The 12104-nt window shown below is 42.3% G+C and overlaps 1 pseudogene; it reads left to right on the top strand.

The window, feature by feature from the left end:
• The first annotated feature begins 440 nt into the window (after positions 1 to 440).
• The window catches only part of LOC137675661 (tetratricopeptide repeat protein 33-like), a 34095-nt pseudogene continuing 22431 nt past the window's right edge, over positions 441 to 12104 (top strand).

Below are 12104 nucleotides of genomic sequence, written 5' to 3'. Positions count from 1 at the left end.
CAATGATACTAAACTAGGAGGAGCTGCGGACTCCCTTGAGGGTAGAGAGGCCTTACAGAGAGATCTGGATAGACTGGAGAGCTGGGCAGTCACCAACCAGATGAAATTTAACAAGAGCAAGCACTGGATTCTCCACCTGGGATAGGGTAATCCTGGTTATACATACAAATTGCGGGACGAGAGGCTGGAGAGCAGCCCTGTGGAAAGAGTTCTGGGGGTTTGGGTTGATGGCATGTTGAATATGAGTCAACACTGTGCCCTGGCATCCAAAAGGGCCAACCGTGTCCTGGGGTGCATAGCTAGCCGGTCGAGGGAGGTGATTGTCCCACTCTACACTGCACTGGTGCAGCCCTCACCTCGAGTACGGTGTGCAGTTTTGGGTGCCTCAATATAAGAAGGACATCAAACTATTAGAGGGTGTCCAGAGGAGGGCGACCAAGATGGTGAAAGGTATCGAGGGCAAGGCTTATGAGGAGTGGCTGAGGTCACTTGGTTTGTTCAGCTTGGAGAAGAGAAGGCTGAGGGGTGACCTCATTGCAGTCTACAGCTTCCTCAAGGGGGAGAGCGGAGGGGGAAGTGTTGATGTCCTCTCTCTGGTGACCAGCAATAGGACACGTGGAAATGGAATGAAGCTGCATCAGGAGAAGTTCAGATTGGACATTAGGAAAAGGTTCTTCACTGAGAGCGTGGTCGGTCACTGGAACAGGCTCCCCAGGGAAGTGCTTACAGCACCAGGCCTGTCAGAGTTCAAGGAGCATCTGGATGACGCTCTTAGTCATATGGTTTAGTTTTAGGTAGTCCTGCGAGAAGCAGGGAGTTGGACTCGATGATCCTTTTGGGTCCCTTCCAACTTGAGATATTCTATGAATTATATCATGTGCACTGTTAACTGTATTTGGTAGATTCCAGTCATCTATTAAAAAGAAAAAATACAACCCAATTTCAACAATACTTGCTTATTTATTGTGTTTAATTCTCAAGGGTTTGTCGTTCAGTGTAATAATGCAATTCTATTATTCTTTTACAGAGTGTGGGGTTTGTAGGGAGGAAGGGAGTGAGTGACACCCTCAGAAGCAGTTCATTTATTTCTGAGAGAGTTGCTTTAATAGTTCAGATGAATCGTCCTTTAGCATGCCTGTTTCTCTCCATGGTCTATGGAATGAGTCTTGGTGACTATCTTATATTAGACAACTAACTTTTAAACTAGAAAAAGCTAGGTGAAATTGATACCAGACAGTTTCGCAACGGTTTAGCAAGAGTAGGCCTCAGAGTAGGCTCTAAAAGGCCTACTCTGTGTTACCTTTACACAGAATCAACTTTCCTGTCAGTAATTTCCTTTCAGCTAGAATAACAGAGAATAACAGTATGTTCTGAAGCAAACTGCATGTTTTGTAGATAATGTCTGCTTATGGGAGTGATAACAGTGTTATAGTCGTCAATGATTCTTGCTTGCGCTTAGTCTTAGAAAATCCAAGGTCTCTGTTAAATTCCTTGCTAATTACAAAGAAGGGCCAAAGACAATCAGGACTGTGAAAAACAACTTTGTGATGTCTAAATTAACTTGATTCACAAACTCTGGCGCCGGAGGAGAGATAAGTCCAGTGAGAACCAGAACAACATCTTCTCCTTGAGGCCACCTGCACTTGTCAACAAGAAGGCCTCAACCATGCTTGTGCAGAAGCACAATTAGGGGGGATTGCAACCACTAGAGACCCCCGGGGACCGCCCGGGACCCCATCCCCAGTTTGGTGCGCATGCGCAAAGACAATTACATAATGTATTAGTGTCCTAGTTTGGCCAGGGGGAGGGTTAACAGAGAGCATCTGCCACAGGTTTAGTAGCCGGCCCAGCTTTAAACTGTGACAATTAGCATATGCATAAGTTTCTTGGAATAGGTGGGCTTTTCTTGGAATTATATGAATATTCATTTTTCTGTAATGTACATAATGAGTATGCTTGTTTCTAGGTGTGCATGCTAGGAGGAGAGATCCCCCATGCACCCAGCGCTGCAATAAACCAATGTCGGCTTTCTAAACTATCGTTTGGTTTAGAGAGTTTTCTTGGTTACTATTTTCCGGTAACAAGATAAACCTGTCCTTAGTCATTGAAACAATGGTGGTTGCCTGGGTAATCCCAGAAAACTTAAGTCTCTTTTCAGTTCTTCTTATTCTTACTCCTCTTACTCTTATTTTTGTCATAGGTCCTGATATCTTAACATTAAATGTTCCCAGCAGTGCATGCATCAGAAATGGCTGTTCAGAGAAACCCACGTTCCTGGGATGCCTGGCAGACTTTGGGACGTGCCCAGTTTGGATTAGGAGAGAGAGCACTGGTAGGAAAAATGGACAACGTTAATATGCTAAAACTGTAAACCGTATCATCTGAATTGTGTGTGAGAGGATGAAAGTACAGAAATATCAAGGTAGCTGAATATTTTTATGTAACCTGAAAGTAGGCAAGGAAAAAGGTGGTGGTTGTTGTTGATCTCCAATATCCCCCCCTACTTTATTGTTTTTCACAAATGCTTCCTGTGTTGTTTTGTTGCTGGGCTTATGGAAGACCTGCCAAGCTCAAAGATTTTAGTATTATATGCTGTATTTACGTGATGGCTTTATGCAACAGAACAATTATGTTGACGTAACTGCACATACTACATTTTGGGTACTGTACTGCTACAGTGACGCTCACCATGGTTTAAAGCTGAAGGTACTGTGAAGTCCCACTTGATATTCAGGCTCAGTTTTACACATGACTGGTAAGAGAATTCTAGTATCTTGTTTTCCCTGTCTCATACTCTCCTGCTTTAGGTGCAGCAAATTATATGTACTCATTCATGCTTTCCTCTGGTTCCTTGACCCCAAATGATGTGTGAAGTTGGTTCTCTTGCTAATAAGAGAGCAAAAAGGCTGGGATGCTCTGCAGTAGATGGAGTCCATCTTTTCCCTAGCTGCAGCTGTATTGAAACGGTTGGGGCCTCAAGAACAAGGAGGATGTTGTAAATACCTTAGACACACAACTATCCTGGGTGCTCAACTAAACAAAGGAAAGCCTTTGCAACTTGGATAGCTGTAATGGCTGTAAGATAAGGAGACTCTGGGACAATCTCACTTCAGACAACTGGGCCTTGGCAAAACAAATGCACAGAAACATAAAGATAAGGGAGTTGCAACAACCACCTCAAAGGACGTCCTACGTGATCCCAAGACTGAGTTTGCGCAGAAGCAAAGGTCAGTCAGTGAACACTGTGAGGAAGACTACAGGCCTTCATCTGAAGACCCCTGACGACCACCAGGGAAGACGACTGCGCATGTGGAACGGACATTTGCATATATTAATGAGTTCCAGGAAATCTCATGGTTATGTAAATGAGTTCCCGGAAATCCTATGACTATGTATAACTTTATGGTATATAATCTCTGAAAGTTTGCCACATCGACGGAGCACTCATGGTGGATAATCCCCAGTGCTGCCCAGCGCTGCAATAAAGAATGCCTGCTTAATAACACACTCTGGTGTTACTGAGTTTTCTTTCGGGCACCTTACCCAGCCGCACCTATCTTCCCACTTCAGTGAGGAAAGTTAGAAAGCAAGGAGGTTTGGAGACTACTGAACTTTTGTATCAGTATACCATGGTGGTGTATGGCCATGTGGTGTGATGCAAAAGGAGACTCTTCCCCCATGTTGGATCACCCTTGGTCTATAGGTTATACACCTGTAAAAAAGTAACATATGACGTGCGGAAAACAGACTCCACAACCGGCAAGGTTGTAAAGTAGGTATGTTTATTCAGCGCTGGGCAGCACGGGGGGTAGTCCCACCAAAGTCGTGCGCGCCTTCGCGGTAATTCATCTTGTATTTATGTAGAAAAGTGTTACATATTCATCATTTCAAGGACACCTATATACATTCATGACTTTCCCCGAGAAGGCGGTCTTTATTACAATAAGTTCCTCCTGGTGGTCGTGGGCCGGGGTCTCAGGGATGAAGGCCGTATGTCTTCCTCGCTGTGCACTTCTCACCTTTTCTCCTTGCACGGGCGTGGTAACATCTTGGCTCAAACCGCAAGACCAGTTCTCAATGGGTTTTGTATAACCTTTATGTTCTGCAACTTATTCTATTGAGATATGCTTAGGCAGTTAATTTACGCATCAGGCTGATAAGATAAAGAATTAAAGAATTTCTCAACCCCTAGGACAGCTCACAGGCAAAGAATTTCTCAGCCCCCAGGACAGCTCACACCCAGATCACATAGCAAGTAAAAAAAAGAAAAGGAGTTATGTCCCTTATCACATATATAAAGTAATAGTTTTCTGCTAGTGTGGAAACATAGTGAGTGAACTTTTTAATTCAGGCCTGTTCACAGAAGTCCCATAGAATAATAATTCATTATGAGCTCTCAGGTAAAACAAGATACTGTTTTTATTTTATTTCTAATATAAGTAGCTGTGTGCTGGTTTGATACAAATAATTTTGCCATTAATTTAAGAGCATTTTTGCAAAGTTACAATGTTTGTGCTGAATATTTTCATTTTCAAGAATAAAAAATAATCATTTTTTTGAGTAAGGCTACCAGATAATGCAAAACCAGTTTATTTTTAAAATGTACTAAGGAGCAGTATTAAAAAAAAAAATCAAACAAAACCCAAACAAACCCAAAACCATGAGAATAACATAAGGCAAAAGCTGAGTGTTGCAGATGCTTAGTGTGCTACTTTATGTTGTCACAGTATCATAATATGAAATATTTAATATAAATCCATACATATCTGTATCACATCACATCAAATAACTGGTGACATTCCATGGCTTTTTTGGTCTAGAAGGTAAGAGTAGATGGTCTGTCCTGTCTGGATTTACAGTCTATAATTTTTTTTTCCTTATGTGCCCTGATGGGGGCCCTGATGGGATGCACCCGCGGGTGCTGAGGGAGCTGGCGGAAGTCATTGCTAGGCCACTCTCCATCATCTTTGCTAAGTCGTGGGCAACGGGAGAGGTGCCTGAGGACTGGAGGAAAGCGAATGTCACTCCGGTATTCAAAAAGGGCAAGAAGGAGGACCCGGGTAACTATAGACCGGTCAGCCTCACCTCTATCCCCGGAAAGGTGATGGAACAACTTGTTCTTGGTGCTGTCTCTAGGCACATCAAGGATAGGGGGATCATTAGGGGCAGTCAACATGGCTTCACCAAGGGGAAGTCATGCTTAACCAACTTGATAGCCTTTTATGAGGACGTAACCCGGTGGATAGATGATGGTAAAGCTGTGGATGTGGTCTATCTCGATTTCAGTAAAGCGTTTGACACGGTCTCCCACAGCATCCTCGCAGCTAAACTGAGGAAGTGTGGTCTGGATGATCGGGTAGTGAGGTGGATTGGGAACTGACTGAAGGAAAGAAGCCAGAGAGTGGTGGTCAATGGGACAGAGTCCAGTTGGAGGCCTGTGTCTAGCGGAGTCCCTCAAGGGTCGGTACTGGGACCAGTACTATTCAATATATTCATTAATGACTTGGATGAGGGAATAGAGTGCACTGTCAGCAAGTTCGCTGATGACACAAAACTGGGAGGAGTGGCTGACACACCAGAAGGCTGCGCAGCCATTCAGAGAGACCTAGACAGGCTGGAGAGTTGGGCGGGGAGAAATTTAATGAAATATAACAAGGGCAAGTGTAGAGTCCTGCATCTGGGCAAGAACAACCCCATGTATCAGTACAAGTTGGGGGCAGACCTGTTGGAGACCAGCATAGGGGAAAGGGACTTGGGGGTCCTAGTGGACAACAGGATGACCATGAGCCAGCAGTGTGCCCTTGTGGCCAAGAAGGCCAATGGCATCCTGGGGTGTATTAGAAGGGGTGTGGTTAGCAGGTCAAGAGAGGTTCTCCTCCCCCTCTACTCTGCCCTGGTGAGGCCGCATCTGGAATATTGTGTCCAGTTCTGGGCCCCTCGGTTCAAGAAGGACAGGGAACTGCTAGAGAGAGTCCAGCGTAGAGCCATGAAGATGATTAAGGGAGTGGAACATCTCCCTTATGAGGAGAGGCTGAGGGAGCTGGGTCTCTTTAGCTTAGAGAAGAGGAGACTGAGGGGTGACCTCATTAATGTTTATAAATATGTAAAGGGCAAGTGTCAAGAGGATGGAGCCAAGCTCTTCTCAGTGACATCCCTTGACAGGACAAGGGGCAATGGGTGCAAGCTGGAACACAGGAGGTTCCACATAAATATGAGGAAAAACTTCTTTACGGTGAGGGTGACCGAACACTGGAACAGGCTGCCCAGAGAGGTTGTGGAGTCTCCTTCTCTGGAGACATTCAAAACCCGCCTGGACGCGTTCCTGTGTGATATGGTCTAGGCAATCCTGCTCCGGCAGGGGGATTGGACTAGATGATCTTTCGAGGTCCCTTCCAATCCCTAATGTTCTGTGATGTGCCCGAAATTGTTACTGTAAATTATTTGAGATTTTTTGAATGCATTAGTCTCAGGAAATTCAAAGTTTTATTTCCTGGAAGAATCCTAGGTAACTGATGCTGCTTATTCTACAAAAAAATGTTATAGTTACAATAACGTCAATTATAGATATTGATATACCCATACTAGCTATACCATCAGGTTTGCTCACTGGATCCTATAAGCTTCATCTACATTAGCAAAGCCACATCACACCAACAGGAGGGGATATCTTGAGTTAATAGTGCTGGGACCCAATGTCCACATTATAGTCATTTTGTTTTACTTCAGACTAGCTCTGTTGTTTGGAGCACTTCAGGTGCTCTCTTGGAGTACATAGTAGAGTTTAATCTAGTAGAGTTTAATCTAGATTAAAATCATAGTAGAGTTTAATCTAGATTTAAAGGAATCTAGTTTATGTGGTCTGAGACTATTCCAAGATGCAAACCACAGAATCAATCAGGTTGGAAGAGACCTCTGGGATCATCGAGTCCAACCATTGCCCTGACACCACCATGTCAACTAGACCATGGCACTAAGTGCCATGTCCAGTCTTCTAAAACACATCCAGAGATGGTGACTCCACCACCTCCCTGGGCAGCCCGTTCCAATGCCTAATGACCCTTTCTGAGAAGAAATGCTTCCTAATGTCCAACCTGAACCTCCCCTGGCAAAGGTTGAGGCTATGTCCTCTTGTCCTATCGCTAGTTGCCTGGGAGAAGAGGTCGACTCCCACTCCACTACAACCTCCCTTCAGGTAGTTGTAGACTGCAATAAGGTCACCTCTGAGCCTCCTCTTCTCCAGGCTAAACAACCCCAGCTCCCTCAGCCGTTCCTCATAGGTCATTGACGTGTGGAAAACAGACTCCACAACCGGTAGGGTTGTAAAGTAGATATGTTTATTCAGCGCTGGGCAGCACGGGGGGGTAGTCCCACCAAAGTCATGCGCGCCTTCGCGGTAATTCATCTTGTATTTATGTAGCAAAGTGTTACATATTCATCATAATTTCAAGGACGCCTATACATATTCATGACTTTCCCCGAGAAGGCAGTCTTTATTATAATGAGTTCCGGGAGATCATTTCCATAGTCTCCGCCTTTAACTCCTCCTGGTTGCGCACACGCAGTTTCTCCTGGTGGTCGTGGGCCGGGGTCTCAGGGATGAAGGCCGTATGTCTTCCTCACTGTGCACTTTTCACCTTTCCTTCTTGCACAGGTGTGGTAGCATCTTGGCTCTCAGTCAAACCGCAAGACCAGTTCTCCATGGGTTTTGCACAGCCTTAATGTTCTGCAGCTTGTTCTATTGAGATGTGCTTAGGCAGTTAATTTACGCATCAGGCTGATAAGATATGAATTTAAAGAATTTCTCAACCCCTAGGACAGCTATCAGGCAAAGAATTTCTCAACCCCCAGGACAGCTATCAGGCAAAGAATTTCTCAACCCCCAGGACAGCTCACACCCAGATCAAATAGCAAGTAAAAAAGAAAAAGGAGTTATATTCCTTATCATCATACCCTCCAGACCCTTCACCAGCTTGGTCGCCCTCCTCTGGACTAGCTCCAACACCTCAACATCTTTCTTGAAGTGCGGGGCCCAGAACTGGACACAGGATTCAAGGTGCGGCCTAACCAGTGCCGAGTACAGAGGGACGATCACTTCCCTAGACCGTCTGGATACACTATTCCTAATAAAGGCCAGGATGCCATTAGCCTTCTTGGCCACCCGGGCATACTGCTGGCTCATGTTTAAAACTCATGTTTAAAACCAAAGTGTTTTAAGTGGGAACAATCGGAGATTTGCATCAAAACACATTATTAATCTGAAACAAAACACTACTATAGGGGCTCCTGTAATTATGTTATATTGACCTTACGGTCTGTGAAGAGAGAGGGAGGAGGAATTACCACCAGGTAGTTTACCCTCTGAATATTTTTGTGTCTCTCTTATTTGAGTAGGGAGCCCAGGGGTGGGAAAGCTCCTGTTGGCATCTCCAGTGCTTTAACACTGGGCATTTCTACTTTTTTGCCTTTCTGTGTGCTTTAAGGCATATTAAAGCGTCTTCTGATGGTGTTCTCATGTACAAAGAAGAGCTTGGGGAGTTATTCTAAACTGTAGATAATGTTCACTATTTATTTTTAAATGAAGCAATTTTTAAGGAGTCTTAAAAGGTTAAATGATTTCATAACTATTGAACCTGTGGCTTTTTGACTAGGTGATCTAAGTCATAATTATACTCTTCCCATTAGCCTTTAATTACCATGATTTTCTAATTTTCCAATGCATTATATTTTTAACAAAGAAAAGTTAATAAAGCATAGATGTCAGGGGTTTTAGTAATGTTTGAGATTTGGGAATTACTACCCTTCACAAGAGCAGCTTCTGTTTCTTTGTTTCATCTCCCCCCCGTCAAGTCTGTGTTCACTATCCACATAAAAACAATGTACTGTATTTTCATTTCAAGTTTCCCTGGTCTAAAATATAGCTTTCAAACAAATCTAATCTATATTATATGAGCTGCATAATATATTCATTTCTTGCAAATGAAAAAAAAATATTTGTTTTGGTTTTGTCAAACTTGTGACAGAAAGAGAAAAATTAGCCTCTTTTTATTTGGCTTTTACAAAAGCTGTTTGCTCTTTTTTCCTGAATTTAGTAAATAGGGTAAGTCAACAGTAATACTTAAATGTAAGCAGGCAGAACTTTATTTCTGTGCCCTAAGTAAGAGGCAGAAATTCCTTAAATTCTAGAAATTGATTTGCAAGAGCACACCTGAGTAAACTCTGAAAAGTGAGTGTAGAAACTGTAGGAATATTGCAAGCCTGACTATGCATTTCTCTCAATTTCAAATGTTTGTTTTTACAAATGAGACTTAGTGTATTGGTGATGACAACTTAGGCAGTAACAATTTCACACTGATATCTTCTTCCCATGAGACAAAGTGAGCCCCACACTTTCATTAAAAAACAAACAAAAAACCCCCAAACAAAAGCAGCATTAAAAAAAAAAAAGACCAGCTGAAAGTGACTGATTCTCCCACCTTGGAGATATTGAGAAGCCATCTGAATGTGGACCTGGGCAACCAGCTCCAGGTGGCTCTGCTTGAGTAGGGGGTTGGCCCAGAGGACCTCTGGAGATCCCTGCCAACCTCAACCATGCTGTGATTCTGTGACTTAAGTTTACTCCATTGTGGGCTGGGGCCTCCATGTCAAATCTGAAGTATTGAAGATTACATCTGCCCAGTTAACTTTGTATAAATATGAACCAATTGTGCATGCTTTTTGTTTGATGTTTTGAAGAATGCGGTTTGCTGTATTGTTACTAAGTAGTTAATGGTTTAGCAGTCTATAAGCATGATACTACATTTTGTAAAAGGAATCAAGCCTTGACAATATGAATCCTCAGATCAGCCCTTTCCTTTTATTTCTCTTGAAAGAAATAGTGTCAGCTCTTTTACATAATGATGGGAGTTATGTATTAGTAAATAGAGGAATTACTGCATTTTATTGGAATCCAGCTAATGTAACTAATTCTGAATTTGAGAGAATTTTTCAAAATTGTACTAATGTAATTGTATAGAAACATAAAGATTTTGGTAATCAAAAGGAATGTTAAAAAATTTAGTGGCATTTTATAGCCTTTGTAAACTGATGGTTGGCTTTCCATTGAAAAGCAATCAAGTCTGTGCTTCAGATTGTGTTCCTGTCAACTTGAAGGGATAAATAACTCAGATTTTATTTGTATAGATTTATATGAGATGAAAATACTTAATTACACTACTGTGATAATCTTCCTTCTAAGCACAACAGTGTGGATTATTTTATAGTGAATTACTTAAGCACAGTGATGGAATATTTAACTTTATCATTATATTAATATAGTTGATACTTATTCTTCTTATGTGCATAAATGAAAATAAAAAGAAGCAATGCAATTTAAAAAATAGCCATTTGTTTTATAATTTTTGCCTAGAATTTCTTGTTATTCCATTTGCAGTTTTTATTTCACACTTTAAATGGTACTGATTTCCTTATCAGGATTTGATAAGACATTTCTTTTAAAAATAAAACATGTGATGGCATATTTCTGTCCTGCTGACTCCATCCTGAACTACATGCCAGCCACGTACACAATCTAGCGTATAGTATTTGGGAAATATTAGAGAGAAAATAAAACTTTTTCAACAACTTTAAACAATCTTACCCAGTTATAGGTAATACCTGGTAATACTAGCTTCCCCAGAGGTCCTGTCAGTCCTGCAGTCCCCAGCTACTATACTGGACTCCATTTTTTTACCACTGTTAGAAGCCATAAATATATTTTGATACCCAACCAATTATTTTTTTTAATACATGAAAATACCTTCTACTCGGAGCTGTATTATTTTTATTTTCAGTTAACAAAGCAAAAGAGCAAGCACGTCTCCAAAAGTTTCAATACCCTCTCTGCTCCATTTCTAGCAGGGCTACTTAGTTTTTGCAAGCATTCCTGACTGCCTAGCTGGTTCTTCCTGTTAGTTACTCTTTTAAGTTGCTCAGAACTTTTGAGGCTTTAACCATGCCAATGAATTTTATCTTCTCAACGTCTAGACTTTGTAATTAAAAGCATTGGCTAAAACAGATGCAGGGTTTATGACAAACTAGGCTTGGAGAGAAAGTTGTTTTTACCATTATTTTAAAAATCCTTGTAATAACTTTAACAGTATAATTTGGTAATAGGGAAGTACATGTCTTCCATCCTCCTGGATTTTCCTGATTACAAGTTAAGAGCACTTATATTGATTCAGGCTTTATTTTGCTGGGCTAAATACGTCAAGTTCTAGGATGGGATGGATATTTTGTTCCCTTGATCAATCTGGACTATTTCCACATGTGTAGTAGAGCATAGCGTACAAATCTCTACATGGTAGAGCCAGTCTGAAGCAGTGACTTCTGCAGAGCATGCTGCAGTGTCTTGCTCACTGTGGTGTAAAGGAAGAAGAGGAGAATAGAAACTTTTTCACCTTCTTCAAAAGAAGAGGAAGAAGGAAGCTGCAGGAGTGAGGAAGATAGACGTTGAAGAGGAACTTGAAATGGACACAGTGGCTGATGGAAATTTTCTGAAACTCTAGTCTATATGGAGATGGGTGCCCAGGGCCAAAGAAACTGAGGAGATTTTTTTTTCTATCAGTTGCCGCAGGCCATTATGTTCCTATTCTCTTCTCATGCCTCCAGGTTCAGGCTCATGTCCTCTGGCCTCTTGTGCCAGCCATCAGGCACTGCACAGTAGGAAGGATGTGTCCTGAGTCACCCCTGGGGGTGATGCATCCTCATCTGCTCCGCATAAATTCTCTGTGGTGGCAAAACCGTTCAGCGTAGGAGAATTAAGCTACTGCCATCTCAAAGACATCTACCAAATGTGAACAGAGACTTCAACGGGTTTATAATTTAACCAAATTCCAATAGGTTTAATACAAAAAGTCTTTCACATCTGCAAAATTGTATGTAGGGGAAAGGGACCTGGGGGTCCTAGTGGACAGCAGGATGACCATGAGCCAGCAATGTGCCCTTGTGGCCAAGAAGGCCAATGGCATCCTGGGGTGTATTAGAAGGGGCGTGGTTAGCAGGTCAAGAGAGGTTCTCCTCCCCCTCTACTCTGCCCTGCTGAGGCCGCATCTGGAATATTGTGTCCA

Source organism: Nyctibius grandis, chromosome W (genome assembly GCF_013368605.1).
Source record: "Nyctibius grandis isolate bNycGra1 chromosome W, bNycGra1.pri, whole genome shotgun sequence".
NCBI lineage: Eukaryota > Metazoa > Chordata > Aves > Nyctibiiformes > Nyctibiidae > Nyctibius > Nyctibius grandis.
This window is presented reverse-complemented; position numbering and strand designations above follow the sequence as displayed.